Source organism: Passer domesticus, chromosome 7, assembly GCF_036417665.1.
Source record: "Passer domesticus isolate bPasDom1 chromosome 7, bPasDom1.hap1, whole genome shotgun sequence".
Lineage (NCBI taxonomy): Eukaryota > Metazoa > Chordata > Aves > Passeriformes > Passeridae > Passer > Passer domesticus.
This window is the reverse complement of record NC_087480.1, coordinates 17941426-17960013: the sequence shown is the minus strand read 5'-3', so window position 1 is coordinate 17960013 and position 18588 is coordinate 17941426. Positions and strand designations below refer to the sequence as shown.

At 49.2% G+C, this 18588-nt stretch overlaps 1 protein-coding gene and 1 long non-coding RNA gene across 9 annotated transcripts in view; one reads left to right on the top strand and one right to left on the bottom strand.

The window, feature by feature from the left end:
• LOC135304623 (uncharacterized) overlaps positions 1-18588 on the bottom strand; it is a 201543-nt gene that overhangs the window by 3918 nt on the left and 179037 nt on the right. For 6 of the 7 annotated variants that reach the window (XR_010365927.1, XR_010365931.1, XR_010365929.1 and 3 more), the window contains 2 exons: positions 10017-10103; positions 8852-9013 (listed from right to left, as the gene is read on the bottom strand). The exons of the other annotated variant lie outside the window; for it this stretch is intronic. This is a non-coding gene — a long non-coding RNA (uncharacterized LOC135304623). The remainder of the gene's footprint in view (positions 1-8851; positions 9014-10016; positions 10104-18588) is intronic. 7 annotated transcript variants of the gene reach the window in all.
• LOC135304620 (vascular endothelial growth factor receptor kdr-like) overlaps positions 1-18588 on the top strand; it is a 126282-nt gene that overhangs the window by 11568 nt on the left and 96126 nt on the right. The gene's annotated exons all lie outside the window — the stretch shown is intronic.

The window sequence follows — 18588 nt, the reverse complement described above, 5'->3', positions numbered from 1 at the left end:
GAACTGCAGAACTGCAGAATCACAGAACCACAGAACTGCAGAACTGCAGAATCACAGAACCACAGAATCACAGAACCACAGAATCACAGAATCACAGAATCACAGAATCACAGAATCACAGAACCACAGAATCACAGAATCACAGAACCACAGAGTCACAGAATTACAGAACTGCAGAATCACAGAATCACAGAACCACAGAATCACAGAATCACAGAATCACAGAACCACAGAATCACAGAATCACAGAATCACAGAATCACAGAACTGTAGAATCACAGAATTACAGAATCACAGAACCGTAGAACTGCAGAACCACAAAATCAGTCACAGAATCACAGAAACACAGAATCAGAGAATATCCTGAGTTGGAAGGGTCCCACAGGGATCATCCAGTCCGGCTCCTGTCCCTGCACAGGACACCCCACCAATCCCAGCCTGTGCCTGAGAGCTTTGCCCAAACACCTCTTTGGTGTTTGGGGAGGGGCAGAGGCCTGGTGTGGAAATGCTCAGGGCAGCTGTGCTGGAGCACTGAGGGATGCTCTGGACTGGGAGCACTGGGAACAGAGGGGCCAGGCCAGGTCTGTGGGGTTTGGCTCTGCTGGGGCTGTGCTCCAAAGCAGCAGGGAGCTCAGGTGAGGCTGAAGTGACTCAGCTCTGTCCCTGCCCTTTGGCAAACACCCCAGGGCAGCACTGACTCCAGCTCGGGGGCTGCAGCAGGGTGGGATGGAGGAACACCCAGAATCTGCAAGAAAAAGGCTGTGTGACCCCAGCCCTGCTCCCTGCAGTGTGGGTGCTTTGCTCAGGCCCTGCACTGAGGTTTGCAGGTGCCCCCCTCAGTCTCCAGTGCATTTTGGCCTTGCATTCCTCCCTGCAGCACAGGTTTTTCCTGCCTTTGTGCCTCTGCCCCTCTGTAAATCAGGGAGGTTGGTCCTTCCCTTCCTCCCTGGAGGGATGGAGCGATCAATGTTTGGAACAGAAAAAGCAGCTCAGGAGCTGCAGGAGATTTTCTTCATCTTTCACTGCCACCACCAGAGACAAACCCACCTGCAGCTGCAGGGACAGGGAGGCATTTCAGGCTGTGAGGACCAGGACTGTGCTGGACCTGGCCTGAACTGGCAGAAATCCCTGGCAGGGATGCTCAGGGCTTGCAAAGCTACATTTTTTCCTGGAATTTCTCGCACTGTGGTGCCTCTCTCAGCCTCCTGAATGGTGAAGTATCCAGGGCATCCACACCCACACCTGCATGGTGCAGAGGCACTCCAGCTGCAACCACGTCTCAAGATGTGGTTGTTTTTGTAAGGAAACATCCATGGCTGAGAAAGGACAACATCAAAATGGCTCTTGGTTTTCATTCTTCTGGCATGGAGGAATTTGCAAAGCTAATTTCCAGCCCTGATCTGATGGATTCCCTCACTGAGAGGCTCTCAGAGTGAGAGGATTCAGGGCTGAGGGGTTGTTCTCATCCCCCCACACTGGAGGTGCCTCTTGGAGAACTGTTTAATGAGCCTGGAGTGCCACCTGGGCTGGTCAGGAGGAGTTTCCCCTCCTCCTTGGAGCCCTCAAACAGCCCCTTGCTGCTTTCAGCAGTAGAAATAAGGTGATTACAGGCATCACACTGCTCAAGGGAATATTGGCTTATTGGATTTTAGAATCCAAAGGAGAAATTCCCCTTCTAGGAGCTCACTTGTTCTGGAATCTGCACACTTTTGGGGAGAAGCAGAAAATTGCAGCTGAGCAGCATCCAGCCAGGGCTCAAAATCCAGCCTGAGTTCCTCCTTGCCCCTTGCAGTCTGTTTTACTACTACTACTATTACTATTATTATTATTATTATTGTTATTATTATTATTATTATTATTATTACTATTATTACTATTGTAATTATTGCCATTTTGATGCTGTCCTTTCTCAGCCATGGATGTTTCCTTACAAAAGCTGCCTCTACCCAAGTTAAGGCTTGAGTACCTTAAGTACCAGCTCATTTTTGGATTTGGGTGGGCACAGCCATGCAGAAAACAAAAGATGAATAACACACAGATGCAAACAAGACACCTATTTACAGATAATCTGAAAGCTCAGTATGAAAGCTTCAGTGCTTATATTAATATTTGTTAATATTGTGTCATGAGGAAGGGTGGGAAGAAAGGAAAAAAGAGACATTGTTCCTCCTTGGATGTGTTTTGTTTTTCCCAAGCAGCAGAACTTTAGGTATTTGCTTTAAGAACACATTTCTGTGTCCAGTAGATATGAAATATCTTGGGAGGACAGGACAGAGGGAGGCCAGGAGGGGTCGGTGCTGGAGCTGGGCCCTGAGGGGGGCAGGACTGGGATTAGGGGCAGGCCAGGCATGGATGGGTTTATCCACCTTCGCTGTCAGAACTCCTCACCCATCCTGTGGCAAGGTTTGTGAAACCAGCCCAGCAAAGCTCCTGAACCCTCAGCACCCCTTCAGCCCCTCCTTTGCTTATGCATGACCAATATTCTCTCTCTTTTCTCTTTTCATGTGAAAACAATCAAATTAATGCAGAGTCACAAAGCTGTTCTGTGCATCCATTGATAGAATTGCAACTGCTTCATCTCCTACCAAGCAAATTGTCTCACTGAAAAGGGAACACCAAAAATGAGTGTTCACTGGACTATGCCACTCTGGTCTTTTAATGAAGATGAAAATACATAGGAAAAGCAAAATTCCTGGGCATTATCAGCTTCCAGGCTGTTATTCTCTTTGTCACTGGGGCAGCCCATGTGCTGGGTGGGCTGCAGTGCTGAGGGACAGTATCTTTGTGCTCAGGAGCAGCATATTCCCAAGCATGTTGTCTTTGGCATGGCCAGTATTTTATCTGCCAGAGACAATGTTAATGAAAAATTCCTGAAAAATTCCACATTTCAACAAGGCAACACTCTGCTGGGAATAACAATCTCTCATGACCTGGTTCAAAAGCAGATATCGGGCCGGATATAAAACAGGGAGGTGTTTCTGACCCCCCTGGCCCAAATTTGGGGATTTTGGGCTGAGTTTGTGGTGCTTGCCTGCTTTTAGGAGTGATCTCAGCACTGTCAGGTTGTGAGCTCCTGTGGGACGTGCACCCAAAATCAGGACTGTGCTGTCACAGCCACGGGGCTGGTGACACTGAGAACTCCTTGTGTGGCACAGCAGTCCCAGCTCTCCAAAACACTGTGAATTTATGGCAATTTCCAGGGAAATGTCTGCACAGGAGGGGTGTCTCCTTCTGGGACAGCGCTGGCATTGTCCCTGCTGGGGTGCCTTTGACACAGGGCAGGAAAATCTATGACCCATCCCAGCAAACATCAGCCTGGATGGTTTGTCACACATGGCTTCATCTCCTCCGTGCAGCAGACTGGAACGCCAAGGTCAGGCAAATAAAGCTGGGGGGGGGGAAACCCAAATTCTGAGTAAAGTGGCCTTAAATCACTGCCACCAACTGCAAAGTGACAGAGTAGGAAATGGAATGGACTAATCCACCTTGATTTGCATGAATTGGGCTCTCACAGGCGGATTAGGATTTCTGAGCCAGGATTTCTTTCCCTGCCCTGGCACAGCTCCTTGGCCAGGTGGGCAGGACAGGGCTGTGGCACTGGGGACACTCCACCACAGCACACAGAGCCCTGCTCAGGACACCCTGCACAAAGCCAGGGGCCTGCTGGGCCTGTTCAGGGAGCGTGGGTCACTCAGGAAGTGGAGAAAGAAACGAGTGAGCTTGTCCAACAGCAAGGAAAACCCCATGGATCCGGCCTCTCCAGCCCTGCCTGACCACGGGTCCTTTCTGCTCCACGCACACTTTGCGCCCCACAACACAGAGGGCAAAGGAAAATCAAGCCTTACAACTGCCAGGCCTCCAAATGAGCTATTCCTCAGCATCCCCCTGCCAGGAGGCCGGGAGCAGTGGGATTTATCCCCTGCAGGCAGGGTGGTGGGTTCGCTGTGCCTGCCTGGTGCCCCGGGCACTGACAGCACCCAGATAAGAGCAGCTGTAATTCCTGCTGTGCTCCAGCACACAGACACATCCCTGGGTGAACACTCAGCTCTCAGCCCCTGCAAGGTCCCCTCCTGCCAAAATCCCCCTCCTTGGGAGATTTGTTTCAGCAGCAGCAGCTCAGTGAAAGCACAGGGCATTCCTCCTGTGCAGAAAACATCTGTGCCTGCTCCGAGCTGCTGCTGCACCTCAGCTGGGAAGGATGCTGAGGGAGGGACAGCTTCTTGCCAATCACAGACTTGCCCAAACATTTAAAAATATTTAAAACCAGTTTAGCTGCTGGATGCAGCCCAAGGCTGGTTCTGATGGGAGACATCAAACACAAAGCACACGAATCAGGGACGGCACATCTGGCACTGCCTGTGTGCTGGAGGAATATCCATAAAGAGCCAGCAAACTCCAGCTGCTGGGTTCTTTGTCCTGCAGCAAGGCTGCAGCTTCCTGCCATCGCCAGCAGTGCCAGGAGGGTGCCAGGGATCAACTGGGGCTGCTCTGTGGTCCCTGTTGGCACTTGCACTCCTTTTTGCATGAGGGGCTCCAGACTGAAGGATCAGCACTTTTTTGAGAAGGACTTAAAAGAGTGGTGGGGCAAAGCAGGGCAGAGCTGCCAGTATTCAGAACATTTCTCTGATATTTTATTTCTGGAAGTATCTGATGCAAATGTTCTTTTCCTGGAAAGATTCCTCCCCTGCCTGCTTCCCCGCCTCCCTCAGAAGGCTGGTGCCAATATTTCTGCTGTGACTTCCTTGCTCCCAGGGGTTTCCTGCTGGAGATTTCCCTCCCCTCTGGCCTGGAGCTGGTGGTCTCTGCACTGTTCTGTGGAAGGTGGGAGTGGCCCCAGCAGTGCCTGGGATGCTGGCAGGTATCCCTGAGGGATTCCAGCTGGTCCTGCCAGCACAGAGGGGCTCTGGGAGGATGGCTCAGCCATTCCTGGGAGTCTCTGATCCTCTTTTCCAAGGTGTGAGCTTGGCAGGTGCAGGGAATGGCTGCACCCATGTGCAGGGAGACATTTCAGCACATGCTGCATCCCACTCCTTCCCATCCTCTCAGGAAGGGAGCCCTGCCCCCAGATTGTGTCCAGCAGCACCTCTCACTCCATCCCTCTGACAGACAAACGGACAAGCACAACCTCCAGCCAGGCAGAGTCTGGCACAAAGGCAAGGACAGAAACCTTGGAGCTGAGGGTACAAATCTGCAGTGCTCAAAGGGTCATTTTGATCACTTCAGAAAATATCACCTTGCAGAGCAGCCCTGGAGAGAGGCTTATCACTTTAACTTCCCTGATTAGCCCAGGACACCAATTTTAGGCGCTGTAAAAACAGTGGAGGTCAAATTTACTATGGAGGGCAAGGACCAGTGACTCAATTTTCCTTATTCTTTATAGTCACTTTTCACCTTGAAGAACAAAAGGTCCCAAAGTCAGAGAACGTTTGTTCTTGAGTCTTGCCAAAACCTTTTCTTTTTTAATAAACCATCATTAAAATCTGGGCCCTTTGCCTTGACAAAAGAAAAGAATATATTTGTGTACACTTAAGTGACAGGAAAGAGCCTGTGAGGCAGGCCTGGTCACAGATAAAGGAATTCCGGACATTATTCCTTGTGCTCCAAGGGGTTGTGACATGGGATTTCCTCTCCAAGTGGTAAATAGCCCTGCAGTTGTACAGCAGGGTGGGGCCAGCCCTGGTTTCTTTAAAACCAGGAGAGATGAAAGCACTTCAGGAGAAGAAAGAGGGGCTGGGTGCATGTGCACAATGAATCCCCAGGAATGGCTGGGGGGGGGGATCCACCTGCTCCAAGCTTTGCCCCCAGAAACTCCCCAGGGGTTTGAGGTGCCAGCTGGGCTCTGCTTTGGGAAGAACAGCTCATGGCACAGCAAAATAGAGTTAACTCCAAGGAGTGGCCCCAAATCTCAGCAGCTGGCGTGCTCTCCCTGGATCTGTGGGAGATGGGTGGAATCCGTGGGGAATGGGTTTGATTTGGGATGACTCTGGATCCTTCCTGCCTCCTCTGAAAGCTCCCCCTGCACACTGTGGGACACTGAGTGCCTGTCCTGGGCTGGAACGGGATCAGAGAGGGAGTGAGGGTGGGATCCCCCAGCTGTGAGCCCCTCCAGGAGCCTCACTGGGATTTGGAACCCAAATGAGCCACTCAAGGATTCTGTAACTGAAGGTACCTTTCTGTCTTGTGCTGAGTCATGCCCAGGAGTGGGGTGAGCATTTCTGTAAGAAAACACAAGAGCTGCAGCTGCAGATTTTATCGTCTTCCCATTTTAAATCAAAAACCATTCAACTTTGGATTAATCCTTTGCATGGGGGGCTCACCAAAGTGCCCTGAGTTGGGTGAAGACAGAGGGAGAGGAACATAACTCCCATGGTGAGGGAGACAAGAACATTGAGCTGATTTTATATTTGGATTTCCTTTCCTCCCTATTCCTGTGGCTGTCCTGGAGGGTCAGCAGAGCTGACCCAAACCTCCCAGCTACAGCCAGGCTTAATGAGAAAGGGAAAGTTTTGCACATTACAGCTCTCCAAATCCTCAGGATTCAGGTCTTCAACAATAAACATTCATTTAGGGAATCAGCAGTGGAACAGAGAAATTAGCATTTTGCAGGAGTTTGCAAATGGCAGGGTCCTACATGAGCTTTGCATTGCCTTCTGCTTGAGTGTAGATATCTGAATTATTTTCCCTTTCAACTACAATGAGACCTTGTGTCAGTACAGGGAGGCACGTGGTCAGGCTGGAGAATCCCACCTGGAAAATGGGATGTTGATGAGGTCAAACTGCTGCTTCCAGCTCAAGAGCCAGTTTGGATGAGCTGTGAAGGATCTGGTTCCACTGGTGAATAAAACCCCAGGGGAGGCTGGACAGGTTGAGATTGTGGCTGTGTTCTGCCCCCACTGCATCTCCCTGGCTTAAGAGGTTGTGTCAAGAGGGATAAAGTCCCTACAGAACACAAGGAGGGCTCTAATCAAGCTCAGAACTGGAGAATTCCAAGGAAATGTGCCAATTTTTCCTTCTTTCTCTGTGTCTCCTTACCAACCACCCACATTTTTCTGGAAACCAGGGAAAAGAGAAAGTTGCCCTGTTGGCTGCAGGAATAAAATACCACCGCTAAAATTCCTCCATGGCTGCTCTGAGGAACAACAAAGACAGTGAGAGATGAATCATGCAGAGAATTACTCATTTCCAAACAGTAAACAGGTCATGCTCAGCATTGTTAACTCGGGGTTGTCACTGCTGTGGGAGTTTGGGGAGAGCAGGGGCAAATCTGTCCTTGCTCAGGAGTGAAATGATGGGAATCAGGCTGGAATCGCACCCAAACATTGGCACTTCTGCCACGGGGTGTGGGGCACTCCCACTTCAGCATCACTATGAATTCCTGCTTTTCTGATATCCTTAATCCATTAAATCTCACCAGATCAACTGTATTTGATGGCCAAAGGCCAAACAACACTGAAAACTGAACAAACAGAACCCTTTTTAGAAAGATTTATAAGAAGCTAAACAGGTCTAATACTGAGGTTAGGGACTCATTGTTTTAAAATAGCTCAACTGAATTAATAACACAAAAAGTGATCTGCTGTGCTTCCTCCCGTGGTGATGTGAGCACAAAGAGTTTCTGTTTCATCACAGGGGAAATTGTCCCTTAACTTCAGTGCCATTGTGGGGGGAACATCCCTTAATTTCAGTGCCATTGTGGGGGGAACATCCCTAAATTTCAGTGCCACCACAGAGCAAAGTGTCCCTTAATTTCAGAGCCATTGCAAGGGAAACTTTCCTTAATTTCAGTGCATTGTGGGGGAAACTTCCCTTACATTCAGAGCCATTGCCCCACGTCAGGATCTCTTCCTGCTGCCTCTGCCTGGCCTCAGAGGGCTCTTCCCACTGCACAGATGTTCATGTCAGCACAGCAGCTCCTGTGAACAAGTTTTGCAGGATTTGGGCTTACCTACAGCTCTTTTTACTCTCCAGCAGTGTTTTTTCTCCTCCCAAAGCTGCTTCCATGCTTTGGCCTTGCTCTAGAGCCCAAAAGAAATGCCTCCTGAAGGCTCTCTTTATTCTGATGGCTCCTGTTTGAACCACTGCTATGCAGTTAATCCTGCGCAGTGCTTTCTACCCTGAGACCTTCCAGCCAAGGGTTTTACAATTTGGCAGCTGAGGTTTCAACCTCAAAATTCATCCCTGTTTTTTTACTCTCCCCCAAGAGCCTGTTTTCGATTGATATAAACATTTTGATAGCTTAAGAGTGCAACAAAATGCTGAGCCTCCCTTTCCAGCTGGAACCCAAGAGTGTTCCTGTGACTCCAAGTGTTGCTTGTTGTTGGCTGTGCCAGTGACTGGGCTTGGCTCGGCCTGGCCATGCAGATCCAGGCACCTCTGGAACCTCCTGGCACATCCAGGGAAAGTTCAAACCCATTCCTATGTGCTTTTCTAGCAATTCTGTCTGCCTGCAGTGGGTGTTCTTCCCCCTCCTGCCCTGCCACACCTCACAAACACCCCCCTGCTCAGCAAGGGGCACCAGGAACCTGCTGGTTTCCCTCAGCACATGCAGAAACCCCTGAGAGCCACAGTTCACCTCTGCCAGGCCAAAATTCATGTGCAGCACCAAAAGTTTTAGTGATTAATCAAGACAAGAGGGAGCAGAACTCTGCAAGAGGAACCCCAGCAAAGGCTGGCTCTAGCTTGATAAGCTGTTTGTTTATTCTGCAGGGTCTCAGATCTGGATTTCATTTCTGGGATTAGTTCTCTGAATTCTTAGTGCAGCAAATCAAGGCTGTATGTGTGGAATCAGGATGGAAGGAACCTTTTTAATTTAATTGCCTGCATGGATTTGCATTATTCTTTCATCTCTCACCTTGGTGCTTTTCTCCTCCTGAATTCAAATGGTGACATTTTTCTTTCTTGGTGACATCCAGTTTTCATTTTGCTTTCATTCAGTGCTCACTGAACTTTCATAATTCCCTTTCTTCTTAGTCATTTCCATATAGATCTGTATTCCTTACCAGCTTTGGATCCTCTGCAAGAGAGAGGCAGGACAGAGCTCCAAACCCTCCTCATTTAATTACTTTTAGAGTCATATTTGTTGATTTTGTTAACTACCCAGCACCCAAATTTTACTGTTCAAAGGGCAACTGCGTATTTTGGCTGTCTATAGGAACTGCAAGAAACTTTTGGGATGAAGAGGCGAGATTTTTAGGAAAAGAAAACAGTGGCGTGATTGTTTCTGCTCTGAAGTCAAGAACAGAACCAGTTTGGGGTTTCATAAGAAAAAAAAAGAAAAAAAAGCTTTCATTAGGAAATTACGCTGTGGCAAAATCCTACATGGAAAGTGGCTGGATTAGGAGCAGTTTTCCAGGAAAGCTTCTCCAGCCAGGATGGCGTTTCCGGTCCCATCCCAACGATGCCATGACCTTGTTGTTGGGATGGAAGTGTAGGATGCTGGGGACACCACGTTCCTTGGTGGAATCTGGCCTCTGCATCTGTCTCCCACTACCGGGGGCTGCCCTAAATATCTGGCTATTTTTAGATGAGTCTTTTTCTGTAGCTGCTTTCCATAATAAGAAAAACCTTTGAAGGATTTGTGTTTTTATCCCTATGCACAAGAGGAATTAAAATAAATAAATAGGCCTTAAATATTTAGACATGAAGAGAGAAGAATTTCCTGCCCAGCTTTGGCCGAGTGGCGTAGGTGGCTTTAATGTGACCCGGGGCTGCTCCCGGTACCTGGCAATGTTTGCTTTTCTTGGAAGCAGCTGCAGTGAAGCACCTTTAAAATCAGGATCCCACAAAGCAAATCTGCTGTTTCCAGGTCACTGTGCAACCCCCTTCCCCGAGCCACAGTTTTTCCAGATGAGGAGCTGATGTGCTGCAACTCAACCAACCTGTTAGAGAGGGAACGGCTCCAGGCACGGCAGAGGAGTCCTGGAAGTGCCTGGGCACCCCCAAATCCACCCAAAAGGCAGGATCTGGCACTAACAACACAGCCTGGCTCTGGGTATCACACCTGGACTATCACCCACCTGCTGCCCCTTCTCTGGGCTGCTCCCAGGCACCAAAAACTGCTTCAGCTCCAAACCTTTGCAAGTCAAGTGAGCTCATGTGGGAACCTGTGGGGGACAGGAGAAGGGATTTTTGTCAACAGGCAGCCATGCTATGCAGAGTTGATAAATATGTGCAGTGCTAATTCGAAGCAGATTCCTCCTTTGCCACAAGCAGAATTCCTCCAAAGCCTGCCATCAAAAACATTATGTCACAGCTGTGGAGAAGCCTCACAAACAGGGCAGAAGTTGGGGTCACGTCAGGGTAAGAGTGCGGTGGAGGCTGAGGAAGCGATTGAAGCCCTGCTCCACGGCCTGATGGAGTTTGTCATTAAGAAGGATTTCACCAAATGATTTGCAGCCAGTTCCCTGGGCCTGATTGGTACTTTCCAGCTTAATGCAAACCAGTGAGGAAACCAAATCTAGTTAGGCCAGGCTGGCCAGGGAGGCTGCAGGCACGGGGTAACAAAACCTCTCCTGGGGCTGTGGAAATGTAACTGAAACTGGGCTCTGTTTTAAGGAGATGGTTAGGTTCCCTCTCCCCATCTCAGCAAACAGCTTTTATCTTGTCTCCTAAAATAGCAACCTGCTATCCTTCAAAACAAACCAGAAAAAAAGGGAAAACCTCCTGAGACAGGCACACAAAGCCGACAGAAGTAGAGCACGGAACTGATCGAAAACAGATTCCGGCGTCAAGTCCAAAGTCAGCTTCAGCCCATTGCTTCTTAATGGGTAGAGCTCAGAAACTAAGAAAACAAAGTAATTACCCACCGAGCAGATTTTACTGACACTGAGCATTCACATGTTCCTGACACATCCAACCCTGTATTTGTTCAAATCCATCTCTGTTTAGTGTGGCACATCAATTGACTTAACCTCAGGAGGCTCTGGCTCATTTGCTTCTGGATTTATAGCCCAAGGAGAAATGGTCCAACAATGCTAACAGGGGTGGGCTTTTGTTCTGCTTCACCCTGCCCATCCACCTTCCCCGCTCTGATTTCAGCTCCATCCCTCTCGTGGCCTTCCCCTGGCCTGCTCCTTCTGCAGGTCAGTGATTCATCACACAGGAGGACACAGATGTTCTTTACAAAGAAGCCTTTCCATGCAGGCTCATTTTTTTCTTAGAAAAGAGGGGATGAGGAAAGAGATGGAGAGTAGGAATAAAGGCCTGAGAATGGGGATTGCCCAGTTTCCACCAGGGTTTGTGTGGTGCTGCCTATGGGACACAGCAGGATCTCCAGGGAGCAGAGATCACTGCTGGACTCACACCAGCAAGGCTCCAAGCAGGAAACCTTGGGGAATGTGGCCTGGAGTCTCTCTGAGCAGCTTTCCCATAATTATTTGGTGTTCCCTGGACAGTCATGTTCCTTGATGGCAAGTTGGATTTAGCCCTGGAGCATGGTCAGAGGTCGCTTTGCAATCCACTTGTCATTCAGCAGAACCTCACCCAAATTCCTCTGTCAGCTCTTGCCTTTCTTGGAAAACATCCCCAGTCCTCTCTGAGGTCTGCTCTGGGGACACTTCAGAGCCCACAGCTCAGATATCCACTCTGCCTTTGAGGGAGCACCAAAGAAGTTTGGAAAGGGAAGGGTCCTGTACCTCAAGGCAGGCTGTGCTTGGCCACTCAGCAGGATATCAGAGAATTCCCAAATGTGGCAGCTGGAGCTCTCGGGGATTGTTTGTGGAGCACCAGCAAATGTTTTCTGAAGGACATCTCCCAGCACTTTATCTCCTCTGATTCTAAATATTCCTAAAGATAGGGCTGGCCTCTCTGCTTCCTTTGGGAGGTGAATTACACAGGCTGATGGAACAACCTTGGGAAGGTTTTCTTTCCTCTCCCCAGACTCTTGCAAACATAAATGATTGCCCTTGGTATCAGACCTGCCATGATTCCAGCCTCTCCTGATAACCACTCCCATTTCCAACAGCTTTATTATTGTAGCACCTAAAGGCCCATTTATGAGCCATTCCTGTTGATTCTCATCTGTTGGGCTTAAATGTTCTTTTCCGGAGCTCATTCTGTACAGGGTTTGAGGATAAGGTACAGGTAGTTACAGAGTTTCCAACACTCTCATGTGCAAGTGGATGACGGAACAAGAAGAAAATTTGGGAATAATGGATTTAGTCTGCAGATGGTGGAGGAGGGACATCAGTGAGCATCCTTCTGATCTGATACATCCAGACAGAGGCTGAGTACTGGCAAAAAAGACCAAAAAATGCTTTCAAAGAAACACACATTTTGCTAAACCACGGTGTCAGGGATTTTGTAACTTCTCTCTTTTCTTCTCTGGCCATTTTAATGTCTCTCCAGGGGATCCATGTTACAGTTTTCCAAAGCCTTTGTCTTAGGATGAATTACCATCATATTTTATTATCAAAGGAGAACTGACACACAGGACAACGATTTAGTTGACTGGGTATTTGGAAACACTGTTTCACTTGCTGCTATTGCCTCATGCTGCATGGAAAATTGCTCTGGAAATGAATGTCCTAAGAACTGAAATAGCCAGGCCAGGTGAAGTTCAAAGTTAGCACCCCTTAAGTGGGACTTCATTTGGAGTTCATGCTGGGCAGTGCTTTAATTTGTGTGCTGTGGCCCAGTGAAACTTCATTTACAACCTCTTTAACCTGAGAAAAGTTCATTTGCATCTGTTTGCTGTGAATTTACGGGAGTGTTACTTCTCAAGCCCCAAAGCTGTGGTTCTAAACCGAGCCTGGCTGCCCAAAATTACTGTTGGAAGTTGTGTCCTGATTGAAGATGTCAGGGACTAGGTCAGCTCTCTACAACCAGGGCAGATTTTCCACACGTGGGAAACAAACTGTTGCATTGAACTCTGGCAAAAGTTTCCGTTCCCCACTGACAGCATTTTGCATGGAAACCTCAGGGAAATCCTTCCTTAACATCTTCTGGTGCCAGTTTCAATCCTGACCTCTGCTGGCAGCCGGGCTCAGTTAGGAGCTGATGCCTGCCTGGGTTATTGCATTGCCCCTAAACACTGAAATAAGGCAGTTTCTTATCCACAGAGAGATAAAACCTGCCTCAAATCTCTCTCTGTCCCATCTGCAGTTCATCACTCCTGGTGCACCTTGTCCCTTCTTTGGGAAATGCCACCACAGTAAAGAAACCATCACAGACATTTGCAGCCTGCCAATACCTGGGCAGTGATGTGATTAATCAGGAAAAAATTAATATTAACTTATCACAGACACACAGAAAAGGAAAGGGTTGGTGGTTTTTAAAATCTGATTTCTTGTCACTTCAAAAGGAAATTATGAAGAAGGTATAAAAGTGTATAGAAAACCTGTTGAAAACTTCTCTACTACTGCTCTAACTTTAAAGTCTACTCTCCACAAAAAAAAATCCAACCTGGAGTGTAGGTATCTACCCAAGTGTAGGCAAGCCCTTTACTCCAGGTTAAAAAGTCCAGTGTAAAGAGTGAAACTGGGTAGGACCAGGAGGGAAACCACTGGTGAATCAATAGAGATTTACTGCTTGTTTTTGCATGGGAGGAGCTGGCTCATCTCAGGATGGATTTCAAGAGTGACTGATCCTCTCTGTGTACATGAGTAGGTTGGGGAATAGTTCTTGGAACTGAGTCAGCCCAACAATTGCTTTCATTATTTGCAGCTGTACAAAACAAATAAGTTTGAGAGAAATTTCGAGAGGTGCCAAATCCAATCCCATTGATGTGAGTGAGCACAGTGTTTAGTGCTGCACACATGAAGCCCATGAATTACTGCTGATGACTCCTCAGCCTCACCTGTCACCTTTGCTAAATGAGCAGCTCTGATGATACTCCTCAAAATAACAAAGTAATTAAACTAGAAGTGTTTTAAAGTGTTCCTTCCTTAGCATCCACAGTAACTACTCACCACATACAAATTACCTGCAGAGAGGGGCTCTGATTAGATTAAAGGCAGCTCAGTGCAGGGTTTGGACAAGCTGGAACCACAGCTTGGCCCAGGTCTGGTGTCTGTAGCTGTGAGGAACAGCTGGGCTGACAAGCCATAAAAATCTCCAGCTCTGTCCATCCATACCCACATAAGCCACCAGGAGTTCACCTGGGGGGACAACTCCAAGTTGGCAGAAGGACACAGAGAAGCCTGGAAAGAGCCCAGAGGAGGCAGAGATAGATCATAGAACATCCTGAGATGGAAGGGACCCACAAGGATCATCCAGTCCAAGCCACAGACCCCCCAACAATCCCACCCTGATTGACCAAATGCTCCTGGAGCTCTGGCAGCCTCAGGACCCTGCCCATCCCCTGGGCAGTGCCCAGAACCCTCTGGGGGAAGAGCCTTTCCTGATCTCCAACCTAAACCTGTCCTGGCACAGCTCCAGCTGTTCCCTGGGTCCTGCCCCTCTCATAGGGAGCAGAAGTTGATGCTGTCCCTCCACTCCCCCTTCTGAGCAAGCTTTCCACCTTCCCATTTTCCTACCCAGTGCTCTGGAGACAGGGAAGAAATCCTGGCTAGGTTCACTTCCAGAGAAATGCTGGAATAGCTCCAGGGTGCAGGAAGTGCTCCCTGAGTGCCCTGGGAGGAGGTGAAGGGCTGGGGTGGGCAGGGTGACCCAAAGGCAGCACAGAGAGCTGTGTCCAGCTCTGGCTGGGGCTGCTCCCCAGGAGGGGTCATCCCACAGCCCCTGGGTGCCCTCGCTCCTCCTGAGTCTCAGCTTTGCCTGAGGAATGTGCCCTGTCCTGGGGATGGCCAGCGAGGAGGAAGGAAAGCTATGTCTGGAGCGCTGATGAAGTAATCCTGTCTGGGAATCATTGGAAACACTGATCTGCAGCCCTCCAGCTTTTCTCAGGAGACCATGCTGGGGGGAGAGGCAAGGACAGCTTCATACCTCACATTTTTGGATTTTTTTTTGTTTCCCCCTAGAGTCTTTAGGGCTCCTTTTTTGTGCATCTTGTTCCCACTGGGTCTGCATATTTCCTAATCATGGAGATGTGCCAGGTCTTCTCTTTCCCAGAGGAATTGCCATAATTTGGATCAAGAAATAACAACATTCCCAGCCTTTTTTCCATCAACATGAGATTACCACATTTCCTAAATACTTCAAATTGTGCTTGAGTGCCTGGCAGATGATTGCAGATGTTGCCACCTCCTTTCCCAGATTTCATGTTTATTTTCCCTGTAGATCCGAGTTCCTGGTTTATCAGCCAGTCCCAAAGCGAGGACATGTCCCCTCAGTCCCCAGCTCACCAGCAGCATGGGCTGGTGACATCCCTGGCACTCCCTGGGACTCTGTGGTGTCAGAGGGAAAACAATGGCTCTGATTAATGAGCTGCCACTGCCCAAGACCAAACAATTTTGACCTGGAGCTGCTTTCTGTGACCCCTTCCCATAAATCTGCAGCTGATCCAGCAATCCAGATCACAGAGAGCCAGGAAAGGCCATGGCACTGTAATTCCAGGGGCTGCCTTGCAGCAGGTGCAGGTGAGCCCCAAAGGTGATGTTTGGATTGCAGAAAAGCCAAGGGAAGGTCACAGGGTTTGTGTGTCAGCACCCAGAGCAATCAGGTGGCCTTGCTGAGGGGTTTTGCTGATTGCAGGAGGAAACCAGGGTGACCCTGTGCCACCTCAGCAGGAAATGCTGATGCATCTGTGGCTGAGGAAAAGCCTTGCAGGAACAAATCCCAAAAGCTGGGCCAAAGCCTTATCTTATCTCCAAACACTTTCTCCACTTAGCAGTTGTTTTTACTGTGCTGTTGTTGACGTCTCCCCGCTCCAGACTAATGATTTAATTTTTCGTTGTTGTCACTTTGGATCATTTACACCCCAACTGCCCTGAGCCACACACAACTTTCATTGCAGCAGGCACAGAGGAACGGGTGGGAACTGCTCCCCTCTCTCGTGACTCAGCTGAGCAAATCCTGCCTTCCCTGGCTGGGAAAATCAATGGAAACAGGAATCCTGTTGCTTTGCCAGAGGTACTCCTGGGTTAACACTTGCATTTGAATATCCTGAAGGAACCTTTGCCGTGTCTCCTGATGAGTTTGTGATTGCTAATTTAATTTTGGATGAACTTCTTCAGCTTCTGTAGGAAGGGAAGCTTTGGCTCTGGCCTGGAGGTTCTCAGCTCTGTGCCCACCCACGGCACAGCCACCCTGGGGGACTCCTGGTTATTTTGACATGGAAAACCACAGGAAGAGAGGCTTCTAGTAACCATTCCCCTCAAACAAACAAAGGAAATAGAAAATCTTTAAAAGCTGATGAACCGTTTTCCTTAAAAATAGTTCAGCTGGAATAGCAGGCAAGGGAGAGAGTGCTGGCCAGAGGTGGTGAGAGGCTGAACACCTTCTCACCTCCTCCTCTAGCAAAAGTGGTTTAGCACAGTGGAGATGCACAGGAAAAGATGAAGGGTTTAAAACTTCACTGACAAATTATTATCCTCAAAAGACACATGGAGAATTGAGAGAGCAAATAACCTGACCCAAAGCAGCTCCCTAGCACAGGAAATGGGAGAGAGGCACTCAGACCACATTAGGTCTAGAGGGGAAGTTTTCCCCAAGCAGCTCTGACCCACACATTCCCCACCTGCAGCCCATCATGGGGGCCTTTGCCCTCTGTATTGACTCAGTTCCCATCAGTGCCTTGATACAGAACTCAGCAGACAGCAGAAAAGACAAAAATTGGGAGTTTTTTCTCTGACTTACAGCCAAGACCTTCCCCACAAGAGCTTCCCTTCCCCTCTGCTGGGAAAGTCAATAGTAGCAATAACATTTCATTTAGAAGATCTTGCATTGTGCATAGAGATCACAAAACGTTTCATTAATGTCTAGGAGAATCAAAACTCCTATGTCCAGATTCACAACAAAAAGAGGGGTGAGATGGGTCTCTTTAGTTATTTGCTACTGTCTTTTTAAACCTTTAAAAATAATTGAAAACCACTTGAGTGTAACAAGTGAAAGCTGATTCCAGGAGCTGAAGACTTAATAAAAACACCAAATATTGCAAGGCTTGTGATCCAATAATGCTGGCAGTGCTGTGGTGCCTTCTCTTTTCATGGGGGTAACCTTGAAATAAATCCTAAGATGATTACAGGCCATTGGTTTAAACACACATGGCTTTTCAGTGAATCCCTGAGCTCTCCAATACCAGCAAAAATAGATTTCCTTGGGGATAGAAGCATGGAAATGGCCTTTGAAAGGGACACCTGCTCGTTTTGAGGTGTGCTCACGCTGTGCTGGTGATGAGGTGCCCTGGCAGCTCGGAGGGGAGAACACTGTCCTTTCCTGGTGTCATTTCTGCAGCAGGGACTGAGTTGTTTGGAGGGTCTGCCTTGCCCAGGTTTTCCTGGGAGGAGGGCAGGGGACAGCTCTGCCTCTGCACCACCCCAGTCACTGCTGGTCCCCTCTCACTGGTCACCAGGGCAGGGTGTGGTGTCTGGACAGCCCCCAGTGCTCCAGAGGCTTCCTGGAGCTTCTGGTCCAGGTTCTGCCAGGCAAGCACAGCTCACAGGAGCACCGTCAGCAGTGACAAAACAGATTTTAAATGCTGTGTATCTGTCACCCTCCTTCCCTGACTCAAATCAGCTCCAAACTCTGACTTCCAGTCCCTTCCAAGGGGCCCTGGGGTGCCCTGGGCCCAGCTCTCTGCACAGGAGTGCCTTTACACACGTGAACAGTCCATGGAGCACACCTGCGTGCACAAAGCTGTGTGTGTGCCCAACCCTCGTGCCATCCCTGCTCTACCCTGCCTCGTTTTGCTGCCAGCACAGCACTCTCTGTTCTGCCCAGCAGTGATTTCCTCGTCAGCTGAAGCAGAGGCTGGGTGGGCTCTGTTCCCCCCGCTCTCCCTGCGGCCAGAAGGGATCCCCGGATCCTTAATCAGGGATCACATCGCCCGAGCTGTCACTGAGCCACACCCGGGCACAGCCAGGCTCACAGCCATCTGTGAGGGCTCTGCTAGGGAGAGCTGCAGTGCCCACAGCATGCCTGCAGGAAGGCTGTTACAATCAGGAACAGAGATTAAAAATACTTCTTATCCACGCTCACTGCTGGGCCCAGTATGGAGCATCAGGCTGTGCGTGGGAGGGATCTCCCTGTGCCAAGTGAGATGGAGTTGGAAACCATCTGACAGAGAGGTGACGGAGGTCACCCATTACCCTCTGCCTGGGGAGCCTCCCGTGTTTAATGTTGGCCGTGCTGCAAAATCAGATTATCCCAGGAAAAGCAGTTTTCAATATATTTTTCTCCCCTGGATAATGTATCAGTCAACCTTTCACATTTGGCTCCCGAGGATTTGTGGTTGTGCTGTGTTTGCGGTTTTCGCCGCCTGGAGCAGAATGCTAAAGCCTGAACTGGAGGTGGGAATGAACAACCCGAGTCAGAAATGGTGCAGTGAGGCTCTGGGCAGAGCTTCTGTCCTCACCTGGGCTCTTTCCAGAGGCACCTCCAGGCTGGAGGTGCTGCTCTTGTCTTGCTGGAGCCAACTTGTGTTGGCAACAGCCAAGGCAGGGCAGGGAGTGGGGAGCCTGAGCAGAGGTGTCCCTCCCCAGGGGAGTCTGTCCTTCCCCCTGGCTCACACAGGGGGTGTGCTGCTGAGAC